Source organism: Leptinotarsa decemlineata, unplaced genomic scaffold (assembly GCF_025532065.1).
Source record: "Leptinotarsa decemlineata unplaced genomic scaffold, Ldec_3_MD MMD2_tig00000026_RagTag_RagTag, whole genome shotgun sequence".
Taxonomy (NCBI): Eukaryota; Metazoa; Arthropoda; class Insecta; order Coleoptera; family Chrysomelidae; genus Leptinotarsa; species Leptinotarsa decemlineata.
The window spans coordinates 3,350,440-3,363,710 of record NW_027412539.1 but is presented as its reverse complement, the minus strand read 5'-3'; the positions used below and the strand labels follow the sequence as shown (position 1 = coordinate 3,363,710).

General features: G+C 36.8%; 1 long non-coding RNA gene across 1 annotated transcript; it reads right to left on the bottom strand.

The window, feature by feature from the left end:
* Positions 1-429: 429 nt before the first annotated feature.
* Positions 430-4,126, bottom strand: LOC141480892 (uncharacterized). The gene is made up of 3 exons (XR_012464617.1): positions 2,527-4,126; positions 2,280-2,428; positions 430-822 (listed from the first exon to the last, which is right to left on the bottom strand). It is a non-coding gene; the product is annotated as an uncharacterized lncRNA (long non-coding RNA).
* Positions 4,127-13,271: the final 9,145 nt, after the last annotated feature.

The window sequence follows — 13,271 nt, the reverse complement described above, 5'->3', positions numbered from 1 at the left end:
GGTACATTTTCCAATATCTGTTTTATCAGCTTGAAATTGTACAGTTGAATTGGCTAAACGTATGGAATATCTGTTCATCCAGCTCCGTACGATTACCCATTACATGATTTCGAAATTTTGCATATGTATCTGACTTTTTGAAAAATAAATGATACACCTACCAATATCTGTTTCATCAGCTTGGGAATGTGTATCATAGTATCAATTAGTTGGATTCATAAGATATTCCTTGTTACCAATCATCCTCTAACATTCTATTGGTAATGACTCGAAAACAAATTATAGTAGTCATCAACGTCAGCTCATTAAGTAATCAATATATTAAATATGATCAATAAGAATATTGACACAAGAAAAAGGTCCATTTTTGAGTTTTATTAACTTTTTGAAAACTGTTGAGACAAAGAACGCCATCATGATCGCCAACATGAAAAAATTCTCATTTTTGACATACAGTATAAATATGAACCCTTGTCGATTGGTTTGTAATGTTGTTTTCGATAAAGCGCAACATAAAATATTTAAAAAATCCCTCAGATTTACTATTTTCAGTAAATTCTGGAAATAGTTTCATTTTATTATAACCGCCAAATATTCAACCTTTTTTTCTTTGAGTTTGAAGAGTAACAATTCATTTGCTATAAATATTTATTGCGAGACTGATATCAAGAGGTAGTAAAAGATGATGGTCTTCAAAAATTTTATTAAAACATGTTTTACATGGCAGTGTTACACTTCAAGCATACTTACCTCTCTTTCACAAAAAGTTTTGTTCTCAAATACTATCGTTCACTATTCGTTGCATAATCTTAAGCGCCTCCCCTACAACAAAATTAAATTTGTTAAATTATGCTCGATAGAGCATGTCCAGAGTACATATAATATTAAACAAAAATTAATTTATCTAGTTAAGTATGTGTTATACAAAAAAATTTCAGAAATCTGAATTGTTTTATGAATGAGTATCTTGACTCGAATTGCAATATACACTTTTAAACATATAAGAATCCAGAATAATTAGGGTATAATAATTAGAGAATAGTAATTAAATAAAAATGCAGATACAAAATATTTTTTCAGTTGCAATTAGTTTTTTCAAATACAATTTTACATATAATTAATTAAGGAAAAATAAGCAGTAATTATATAAGAAAAGAAACATAATAATAATGAATGCATTATTGACACACCCCTTGCCAGAAGTAGTACAAACAATTCAATGTCACCACATAGTTTTATTTTAATTTTATTTTGTATGGAAAGTAATAGAAAATAGCATCTCAGACTGATGATCTACAAACAGTGAAGTTTGTAATATTATGAGAAATAAAAGAAGCGTATAGATATATTGAAAAGGTGAGAATTGATAATTATGTATTGAAGAAGAATCATTTATATAGGTAGACTATACACACAAGATGAAAAGGCAGACTGTGGAGGACGCTCCCAAAACTGCATGAAATTTTTCATTTTTGAAGGTGTGTGAAATATGTTAGATGTTCATGAGAAATAATGATGATTATAATATGAATTTTGTATGAGGCATGAAATGAAATGCGCATATATGAGGTCTTCGGTGGAAAGACAGGTACGATGTTGTAGAAAGTACGACACAGAAAGTTGTCTTAAGAAAAGACAAATATGATGTTTCAAGATGTAGAAAGTTACTACGTCATGGTAATTATGAAAAAAGGTGAAAGAGTATAAAGAGAATAATGATATATGCAAAATCTGAGAGATGCAATTTTCATGTGGTTTCTAATATATATTTATCAGATATAATTCAATATTCGTCGTTGGTACTAGCCAGGAAAGTAGTTGTTTTCGATAAATATTTCCAATAGCTGTTTATTTTCATTGAAAAGAAAATAAATTGCTATTGCTTTTTTCAATTTCCTATTATTCAGTGAAATGTATATCACATGAGGTGACAATTGAATAGACAGGTGACAAATACTGTGAGGAATCAGTGAAAAATTGTACAAAAGAAATTAATGTTAAAATGGGTGTGTCATAAAGAACCAAGGATTTTGAAAGTATGCTCAAACATAAATCAAAAAGGATGCTTCAAAGTTGAAAAAGAAAGTTTGTAAGCTATTTGCTATTCATCGTCAAATTAACTTTAATGTATATTATATGTACTCTAACCAATTAGATTAAACTGTCAAATGATTGTTAACTATATAATGCAGTGATTTCTGTTGATTTTTTTTTATTATCAAATTTAATAGTAACATAACCTAGCTATAAGAATAAAAATATATCATGAAAGAACTTACTGCCGAATTTCTCTCTTGTTTCATGCAATCGAGGCAACACCACACCCCAAGGCACTTCGAGGCAGTCACTACTCCACTACTCCATCACCACTGTTACGGTTTTCCACTCCAGGACATTCAGCAGATCGTCCCACAGACAGCACGATGACCTAGGGAAACATGAACTTGAATCATCATGGCTCAAATGAATGGACTATAGGAATATCGCAGTCACTAGTGCCATATTCAACCAGAAACAAATACTTACGTTGTTGCGTTACCAGTTGTTCTGAGTAGCTGATAAACAGTTCCTGTGTGGGCAGACATCATCCACAGACATAATATGTGAATAGAATTGTAATACTCAAAACAATTCAGAATCACCATCATACCGTTGAGTACCAGGATAATCCAAATCCCAAGCAGCCTACAGAAAATATTTCGCAAGTAATTTATGAAAACAACGATAGTTTCATAAATGCTGACACAACAGAACCACAGACAATGATGTTTGAAGTTTCCCAAAAGCTGTCGAAGGGGTAATTTCTATATTCCTGGGCAGCTAATAACTTGATCACACTATTACACGATGAACACACAGATATAAATATATTTCAAAGTGTAAAATCAAAATCACTTCAGTGAACGAAAAATGGCGCTAAATATTCACATATTCATCAAATTATATGTATGTCATATGTCATGTCAAATCGTAACTCTTCTTCTCTATACACAATTGAGAGAATAGGCATGGAACAGAATGACAAATACATTTCACGGAAACCATAAAAACATGTTCTGGTAATACGAGAAAACGCAAAGCACAACGTAATACGTAATTATAGTCCAGTCCAATTCAGTCCACTGTTACGTTGCCAATGTTTCCATCCAGTTGAGTTGTGGTAGCCGAGCAGCCGTCAACCTAAACAGTATCAGAACCAAGACACGGAACAATGTGCGGACAGATTGGTGGAGTGACACAAAGACAGATAAAGTTCAGTGCCGGACTATGACAATATTAGTGTGGGAACTCATAGTTGCAGAATCAATTGGACAATATAGTTTTTTCTAACATTTATAGGACATGTAGTTTGTAATTGATGTTTATAATCATATTTTAAACCCATTGTTTTTTTATTATTCAAAATATTTTTATTGAGTTGTGAGTTTTCATTTTTTTTTTGTTTTTCATTACCACCCAGAAAGCTGGGGGCCAGCTTTAACGTGGAGGGGAGATGTGTCAAATATAGAAGATAATCATGAAATTATTCAGATTCATTTAAGTAAATACATGAATTGAAAGATGTTCCAACCTCACTTCAATATTTTAACACAAAAACACTCAGTATTCAGAATTCCATCTTTTGATATTTCAAGTTCATAGACATCGAAATTGATCCGATCACAGGATATGGAATATAAAACAATCTCCAAATATGCAAACTTGGCACAGATTGCATGCTGTGCATTTTACCTCAGTACAGTGACCGGATCAAAGTCGCAATGTCAGCGTATAATTCTTTATAAATATTGAGGGAGGTCAAGATCATTAAGAGTTAACAGTTAACAGTCAACAGACAGTATTCATTTACGTATCGATTGGGTCATCAGAAATGCAGCACATCTCCTTCTCTTCAATCCTGCTGGGTGGCAGTATTATGTAAGTTTTTTGATTATCTCAATGTATTTTTTCTTATTAACATTTGAGTGTGAGTTTATTTAAAGTATTTTTTCCGTTTCTTTTACAATAAACATTTAATTAAGTTTTAAATGAGTTCTTTTATTATTTGAATGAATGAATGAATGGGTGAAACAGCGAATAAAATCCTCTCGTTAATAGCCAAGCGAGAACTGAGTTGCGACAATACGTGGCAACCTTGTAAATTGTTTCAAGCGTTCGAGGAGCCGCTTTTACCGCCCTCTAGGTAAAGAGAAGACGAGATGATGTTCGAGAATGGTGTGAACGATGCATGCCATATTTTGTAAAAAAGAAGAAATAAATATATAATCAGAAAATACATATAGTCCGTTATTAGCAGCTACAATATTTCCATAGCGGATTATGAATAGGTTTCCAATACCTTTGCAAATAAAAAAATACATAAAAACTGCATTTTTGAAACTTTAGGATTAGCGCATTTATCTAGGTAACTGAAACATCTACAGCCAATTTTGAGGTACCATTCAATAGTATGCTGTTTGTTAAAAAAATGAGGTGAATTTCCCTTGGGTATAATACACTCGTACCGGCGTATTTTCCCATCTTTGAAGCGGTTCTGATATTTCCTTGAGCTGCCTCAACGATTCGGTTTTTTCTCTCAATCGTCGCAATACGCCATCATTTCATGACTCTCTTCAAACTTGGGAAAACGGGGTCAAATCTAGTGAATATGGTGGCTGATGAATGATTACGGTGTGGCCAAAAAAATACGTAAAAGCAATGACGAGTGAGCAGGTTCATTATTGTGATGCTGAAAGCATGCATTGTTCTTCCAAAATACCAGACGTTTTCTCCGTATTGCTTCTCGCAAGCGGCGCATTGCTTCAAGATAATACACTTTATTGACAGTACGACCATGTGGCAAGAATTCCTGATTCACTACTTTACGGTAATCGAAGAAAACAATAATCAAAATCATAACATTTGATCGAACTTGGCTTGTTTTTTCATCTTGGATCTCCTAGGCTCTTCCATTTGGACGATTGAACTTTGGTTTCGATGCCATAAACATATACCCACAGTTCGTCACCATTTATGACTCGTTTCAACAAATCTGAATCGCAGTGGACATCATTGAAACAATTTCCGAGAGATGTTCTAGCGACTGTTTTTTCGATCAAAGTTCAGCAATTCTTTAACAAATTTTGCTGCGTGAGCCAACCGATATGCCGACATCCTCTGATAGGATTCGACGATCTGTATCTGAGTAGGAAGGGTGAGTGTAGGCCCACGGCACTTAGGCCACATGTGACCCATTGTACATCCACCCAAGGAGTTGTCCTCCTAGGTCATCATCCATCCTGTCCTTTTTAGGAAGGTAGACAGGTCTCTGGAAGACATGTCCTTCAGATCGGCAGGTGTAGGCCAAGACTCGCCGAACACACACTCTCTCCTTAACGATAACTCCGGACATTTGCATAGGATTTGCCTGACAGTTTAATCTTCCTCTTCACACACCCTGCATAGAGGTGTGTCCACTAACCCCATATTGTGGAGGTGTTTCCTCATCTGATAGTGGCCAGTCAGAAATCCTACTGTTGAGCGTAGATTTTTCCAGGTCGTCGCCAGATATATCTTCGGCGCTAGCTTCCCAAGGTCGCTCAGGATGTTCCTGGTAGGATTGAATCCTTTGATTTCATCCCATCTCTTTAGGGATTGAGCATGGGTGTGACGTTTGACTAGTTCCGCAATTGTTGAAGTCATCAGGCCGTAGGTGCCACTGGGTCCTAAAATTCTCAGTCCAGCCGCTTCTTTGGCTAAAGAGTCGGCAACGCGATTACCTTCACTCTTGTCGTGCTCTTTAACCCACTTTAGGGTAATGTTATTATCTATCGAAGCTTTGGCTGAATCTTGGTGGCACTCTAGTACTAGCAATGAGGTAACACCTTGTCTGTTCAAGACTAATAGGGTTTGTCTGCTATCAGTGCAGATTGTTATGATTTTGCCAGAAATTCCTTTCCTGGTTATTTCTTTTGTGGCGATTGAGATACCAGCCAATTCTGTTTTGACTACGCTGGTCCCAACTTAATCCTCAGGCTTAGTGATCTGGAGTACACTCCCCATCCTGGGCCTTCTTTGGTTTTTGAGCCGTATTTTATTTGTAGCATCTAACTCAGTGTTCTTTTCTATTTGTATTTTGTAGGGTTTATTAAATACAAACCTGAGTCCAATTACATCACAGGTTGCCTGCAGAGATTACACAGTAAGCACTTCTCGCCATAGGCTCAGCCTCAATGTACTCATTCCGGTTTACACCAGCCATGCGCAATCGGATTCGACGATTTTCCATAACAATTTTTTTTTACTTTCTCAATATTTTCATCGATTTTTGATGTGCTGGGGTGTCCAGGGGGCATCGTCATTCACGTCTTCTCGACCTTCTGTGAAATGCTTGTACCACTTTCAAACATGTTTGTGACATAGTGTACAATCACCGTATACCTATGTCAACATATCAAATGTTTTTGGGTACTCAATTCCATTTTTCTACACAAAATTTGTTAGGAATTTTTTTAATAATTTTTCAGATAGCAGAAAACTGCGAAACAAGTCAAACACATCTAACTTGTATGCCTCTCATCAAACTGAGCATGCTGAACAGCTGAAAATCTGAAAATATTTACGAGACGAGTATGCCAGAATAAAAAAAATATTAATCGCTAAATGAATGCTCCTAGTTCAGGAAATTTGAATATTCACCCCATTTTTTGATCATTCCATGCATTTTTAATTTGTCAACTCTGCCCAAATTCAACTTACTCTCCATCACGTAAGAAATCTCCATGCAGATTGAATTTGACTATTCGATTTTTCATCATCAATGCCAATATCGTTCATCTACAACCTACTGAAATATATAATGTAATAAACTTTTTCTAGTTGAAATCTGTATGAACATGAGAAGTAATACAAATCCAGATTTCGCATTCAGAAGCCACGTTCTGGAAACCAGCTGCGGATGCAGTCAAACGTTTTGATGAAAACCATTTCAGTGATAAAAACAAAAATCGTTGAAATTCTTTGCCTCAACTTCAAAATTTTCAGACGGGTGAAATTTTCCACAATACTTTTTGAAGAATTCATGAGCTACGAATTTAGAATAATGATTCGTAGTTGAAATAGAGAAGCATGTGCATTTACGGAATGTATGAGATCTTTTACAATTTTCATATGGATATTCTATGAGCTTTTATATACAGGGTGTAACTGAATGAGTGTAAAACATTCAAGGAGGTGATTCCTCATCTAAAAAAAGATAGGATATTTCTCATAAAGAAACTTCATTGGAGCATTTCTTGTTAAGATACAGCCCCTTGAAGGGGGTACATAAAATTTGTATAACAATTGAAAAAAATATTTATTTGGTATACCTCATGGTTGTAAGGGGTGAAAAACGCAACCCCTAAAATTTATTTCCAATGTAACTTTTTGTCTTATTATTTGTTTACCATTTAAAAATTCATTTCCGATAGCCTGTTTCATTCTTAACAAAATATGTCTCTTGGGTTTTTTGCCCAAAATAAACCAGTTCGCAGCAAAACATTATTTTACGAACAACTACAGAGATACATCGTCATAAATGCGAACTGGATTTATTGTTATTTTGTAGTTAGTACCTGCATTAAACGATTAAAAGGTAATAAACAAAACTAATTCATTGATAACAAAACACACAACATGTAGAAATCATAGTAAATGTTCAATACGTCTACCTTCAGACATTATGCATGCGTCTAGACGTCGGCGCATTGAGCCACGTATTCGCTCAAATATTCCTGAAGTATCTCTGATTACCCTGCACGCATCAATGATGCGGTTTCTTAAGTCCTCTACATCGCGAACAGGAGTACGATAAATCAAATGCTGTAAATGGCCCCAAATAGAGGAATCGAGAGGATTGAGATCCGGGGATCGAACGGGCCAGTTCTGTGGTTCTCCTCGACCTATCCACTGATTTGCATATGTTTCAGTTGAATGCTGACGGGCTACTTGACTAAAATGGGCGGGAGCCACATCATGCATAAAAAACATATCCCTTCTGACGTCCAAAGGAACTTCCTCCAGCAGTACTGGATCACTTCTCTTAAAAATTAAACGTATGCCTCACCATTCAATCGAGGAGGTAGAAAATGAGGCCCAATTAAATCATCCTCAATAACTCCGAGCCACACATTAAGAAAAAACTGTCCTCGAAGGTTAGTTTCGACAATAGCGTGAGGGTTTTCATCAGCCCATATGTGGTGATTATGAAAATTAATAATCTTGTCCCGAGAAAAACTACATTCGTTTGTGAATTCAATCGTCTTCAGAAAGTCACAATTTCTTCTAATCATTTCCAGCATCCAATTGCAAAATTCAAGACGGTTCGGAAAGTCTCGCGGTAACATTGCCTGTACTCGTTGCAGATGGTAAGTGTATGAGAGTTATTCCTTTAAAATTCGAAATACCGTCATATGATCAACATTCAGCTGGAAAGCAATCTTTCTAGTACTGGTAGTAGGTTGTTCTTCAATCAAATGAAGTACTGCTTCCTCAAGCTGTAGTTTCCGTTCTTCTCGATGGCGACCACAATCCTGCGTTCTTTCGTCGAATGAACCATATTCTCGTAATCGTTGATGAATTCGAGCAAATATTCTATGTGAAGGATGCTGCCGTTGAGGATACATTTCAGCATATCTTCTAGAAGCTTCTAACCCATTCCCCTGCGACAGACCGTAAACGTAAACACACAATTAGTATTAATTCAATTTCGAAAATGCACAAACTTACAGCGACCTACTACATAGATTAGTTTCGTAGTTTCGCATTTATGACGATGTATCTCTGAAGTTGTTCGTAAAATAATTTTTTGCTGCGAACTGGTTCATTTTGGGCAAAAAACTCATTAGATATTTTTTGTTTAGAATGAAACAGGCTATCGGAAATAAAGTTTTTAATGGTAAACAAATAATAAGACAAAAAGTTACATTGGAAATAAATTTTAGGGGTTGCGTTTTCCACCCCTTACAACCATCGGGTAAACCAAATAAATTTCTGGCTAAGTGTCTTTTTGGTAGTACAAAACGTTAGGTTAATTTCAATATTGTAACTCGATGAGGAATCACCTTCTTGAATGATTCACACTTATTTAGTTACACCCTGTATACAATCGCGTTGTAATTGGACATATCTTTGGCAATTCAAAATGAGTTTTGCAATTCTCCAATAAATGAAAGTCGATAGTCCCATTAATTCAACCACTATTCCAATTTGAAAAAATACGTTTAAAATATGTTTTTTCCGTTAACCAGCTGTCGCATCCCTATGAACGACAACCCTCAGAAATCGAAACTTGTGCTAATGACCAACGAGGTCTTAGCTTTCAACGTGTGATTCCTAACACGGGTTGGACAATAGCGTTCAGCCTGCGGCTTTAACCATCGACTCACCCAGCGTCCGATTGACTGAGTGAATAAAGCACCCACGTCGAACCGGCCGGCTACCGTCCGACCACTACAGTTTATAAATAACATTCACCATATTTCAGTTATGGGAAATCATTGGTACCGAAAACAAGTTTCAAATTATTACATTGATGGATGTAGCTGTTACTACGTGGTAGAAAATCATAATGAAGGAAAGATAATTGAAACTTTCTATTTTTTTACCACTACTATTTGTAACTAACGTTACTGCAGTTTCGTCATATAAGGACATTTTCAAACTTATACGCTAAACTAACAATGGTTCATTACATTAGCCCTTATATATCACCCCTGTAGGTACTAATAGAGGTACTTGGCTTGATTGAGTACCTGAATTTACAGTTCACAATGCGGATCTGCCTATTTGAAAACCGGTGAGTAAACTAAATCGATTTGATTATTCAACAAGTTGCACCCGCGATGTTTATGCTTGTGAATTTCCAAGGATTCTAAATAATTGATTTTGTAACCCTTCCTTGCATAGTGCAAGAATCGGAAACCTGTGGTTGCATGCCAAGGGATGGTTTGAAAACATCGAATCATTTTTTCCCTGTCTGAAGAACCTTTCATGTTCAGCATACCGTTTTCGGAAATTTTTACCACATTGTCCCACTATTACACTCCAGACAATTAAGCTTATAAACTCCAGATTTCTCAAACTTGTCCACCTTATCTTTGGCATTGAAAAGGAAATCAGATAACATAGAAAGTTTCAATTCTCTCTTCTTCATTTCAAATTATATGTTACTGCCAGTCAAATATTTTCTTCATAAAATGCTCCTGAACTATCCTAGTTACAGGTATTACAGAAAAGACACGTTAATCTTAACAGAGTCACTCCTATGTAAGCGAAACAGAGTTTCTTTTTGTTCTCAGAAAGACATAAATAGTCTTTTTCTAGGAGTCTGAAGATCTAATCGATCATATACGATATTGTCCACTGTAAGAGCTTAAATATGAAGATTTTTCCATTCATGAGATTTTTTCTGTAATCTCCTGGCAATTTGAAGTATGAATGAATCAATGGCGGGTGAAACAGGTTCTTCTGTGTCTGTCCTAAACCGCAAAGGACTTTCTCTCAGAGAGCTCACCCACATTCTTGTTGATAACTTGAAGTTGAAACAGCAAGAATGTGGGATTTTCACTAAACAGTTCTACATAAACGTAATTCGTGTATCGTTATACAATAGCTCCTCCTAGACACGCCTGAAGGTGCATAGCAGGAGAAGGAGGTATAGCAAAACACGTGTTGTGTTTTTCTTTTTCTTCTTGTCAGCGTCAACAACAGAAATCCTGAAACTATCGTTGTCATGAAGATAGCCAAAAGTAGTAAGTCAACATATGAATTAGAAAAAGCAACATCCGGGCTGGTAGGCTGTAGTCAAATTGAATTTGTAGTACCAAACGTTTTGTCTGCTACCGCTGCAGATATCATAAGTGATATGCTCGTTGGCTGCGAGAACAGTCAGCCATTTTCAATAATCCAAAATATAACCATCATCCCCCCAGTCAACGCACTGACGATATCTGGTGGTCCATCTCCAAAGAGGACGATGCGCGGACTACGGAGAGGATGTGCAGCTCGTAGATGGAAGCAATCTACACCACTTGGATACCAGAGAGACCTATACTGACCTCGAGGTGGAACATCGCCGTTTCACAAGAGGTAACAGCAGTGAAAGACTCTTTCCACGGCAAGCATCAGCACAACCTCCGACAGATCTGGTCATTGGAATTGCAATAAATATGCTTGCCGGTCCAATCTTACTCTACTCGTTTGAAGTAGTGAAGTGGGCGCGAAAGAAGATGTATCAACTCTACATAAAGACTCGATAAATGATGTAACTCGTTAGGAGTTTGCATTCCAAATCATCCGTTCCACGGTTGTTCTTCCCCCGACACCAGGTAGGCCATGGACTTCCGAGTTTTGAGTGTCTACATGATAGAATGGTACCGGATGTAGCCTGTAAAATCATCACGATTTCGAATACCCTTCTCTACATGGTCTGCGGCCATGGGATAGCAGTAATTGCAGCATTTCTCTTTAGGACAACTGTCCGAGCAGCCGATGAACTCGGTTTAGTGTTCGACACTGAACGGTGTGATCACAACTATGTCACCGAGTTATAACCTGTTCAGCAAGATGCTCATATAAAAGCCGCAGAGATCACCTCACGAAAACATAAGGATAAGCTAATGCATGAGGTCTTCTTCAATAACATTGAAGATCTTGGCTTATCAAAACGCCAGACTGTCACTTTCCTCAGGTCGAGTGGACTGAAGTCGGAAACTTCATCATGGCAAGCCAGAATGATGTCTTCAACACCTTAGTCTACCGCAGTCACATGATGGGTATAGAGGTTCCTAAAACAAGGTAGAGGGCCTGCTGCGAGGCGTCCGAGAATCAGCTTGTCCAGCATATTCGGTATCGGCATATATCCGTCGACATAACGCGGCCCTAAGAGTACTTCATTACCATCTGAGGCACTCTTACGGTATTGACGGGACACCGGTGTAACCCGAGACACCGGTGTAACCCTACACACCGAGATATATTGAATCAGATGTGAGAACGTGAAGTGCCGAATTCATTGGAACTATTCGTTCCCACCCACAGGCATATACAAGCTGATAATACTGATGTGGTCCTTCTTGACCACCAGACGATATTTGTCGTAGAGTTTTCAGCTCCTGGCAAGCTCCTATATATTTCAACTGCGTTTTGTGCTTTCGGAAATTTGAAAAAAATCGTTAACTATTGCTCTTGTTCGGTGAGTATGATGTACTTTTTCATACATTTTTGGGTTATTTGATACGCATATAAACAGTATATGTTTGTTCTATGATTACTAGATCCTCATATATCTGATCAGTTGACAAAGTAGTTTTTTTTTTAATAATATAATTTTTTGTATTGTTTTTTTGTACAACTATCAATTAGGTAAGTCTTCCTAGTACCTCCGCACCCACTCATATCGTGAATAAACAGAGAATCGACGAGAGCAAAACATATGACATTTATCTTCATCATTAGTTGGTATTTGACGACGAGTAGAACATAAATATTTCATTATAAAAAGGAGCCTGAGAAGATCCCTGAATATTTCACAGATGTTGTGAGTTCTATGTCGTGATATTTCATACTTATTTTCGTGTATTTGGGTAAAATTATTCGTGAGATGCCAATGGTGATTTGTATCAACATGCCTTCAGCAAATGAAACAATACATTCGGATGAAATCAGTTTTAGTGAAGAATTCAAATGCATTACGAGCAAAACCGGTCCAAGGACCGTACCTTGAGTAATGCTACATAAAACTATACTCCGAAATCAGATCACTGGAGGAGAAACATGAAACTCAGGTATGCCGGTTTTACACAGAAGAATCAAGTTATTTGTAGTGATGAATGATATTCTCCAAATTTTACAACAATAAATACCACCAATAGTACCGCCATCTAAGTACCAGCGATTGAATTCTTTAACTAGATGACCCGGCTTTGGTTAGAATTTTGCAAGCATATGAGCCGCTATGTGGCGAAATAGTCGAGGAGTAACAGATGTGCTGAAAAGTCCGGGTCTTAGAACCGTTTTTTGTTCAGATTGTCTTTATTCATCAACGTAATATCCATCAAGAGCCACACACTCATTTCAGCGCCGCCTTGAAACTTCAATACCACTTTTGTAAAACGATCTATCTCTTGCCTCAAATACCACTCAAATACCTCAATACCCCTTTGGTAACACAATTTATATCTTGCCTCAAAATAGGCCCCAGTTTCATTCGAGTGGAAGTATCTCTGTATCTGAGTAGGGAGGGTAAGTGT